This window comes from Triticum dicoccoides, chromosome 5B (assembly GCF_002162155.2).
Source record: "Triticum dicoccoides isolate Atlit2015 ecotype Zavitan chromosome 5B, WEW_v2.0, whole genome shotgun sequence".
Taxonomy (NCBI): Eukaryota; Viridiplantae; Streptophyta; class Magnoliopsida; order Poales; family Poaceae; genus Triticum; species Triticum dicoccoides.
The window spans coordinates 290,863,645-290,864,252 of record NC_041389.1 but is presented as its reverse complement, the minus strand read 5'-3'; positions in this window follow the sequence as shown (position 1 = coordinate 290,864,252).

Sequence of the window (608 nt, the reverse complement as noted above, 5' to 3'; positions counted from 1 at the left end):
ATATTATTTGTATTTTTAACATTTTGAATTGAATTAGTTTTTTTTCTGAATTTTTTGATATATTATTTGTATTTTTAACATATTGAATTGAATTAGTTCTATTTTTCTTAATTTTTTTGATATATTATTTGTATTTTTAACATATTGAATTGAATTAGTTTTATTTTTCTTAATTTTTTGATATATTATTTGTATTTTTAGAATTTTGAATTGAATTAGTTTTATTTTTCTGAATTTTTAATATATTATTTGTATATTTAAGATTTTGAAAAAGAAAAAGTATTTGGAAAATACCTTTAGTCGCGGTTGGCCTGCCCAACCGCGACTAAAGGTGGTTGCGCGCGGGAACGAAAAACCCGCCAAAAAAGTCCTTTAGTCGCGGGTCGCCTCCCCAACCGCGACTAAAGGTTACCCTTTAGTCGCGGGTCGCCTTCCCAACCGCGACTAAAGGCCCTTTAGTCGCGGGTCGCCTCCCCAACCGCGACTAAAGGGGGGGGGCTATAAATACAACCGCCCGACCCGTCGCCTCCATTTCTCCGCTCGTTCTCTGCCGCGCCGAAGGCCTGCCGCCCTCGCCCTCGACGCCGCCCGCCGTCGACCTCGCCCTC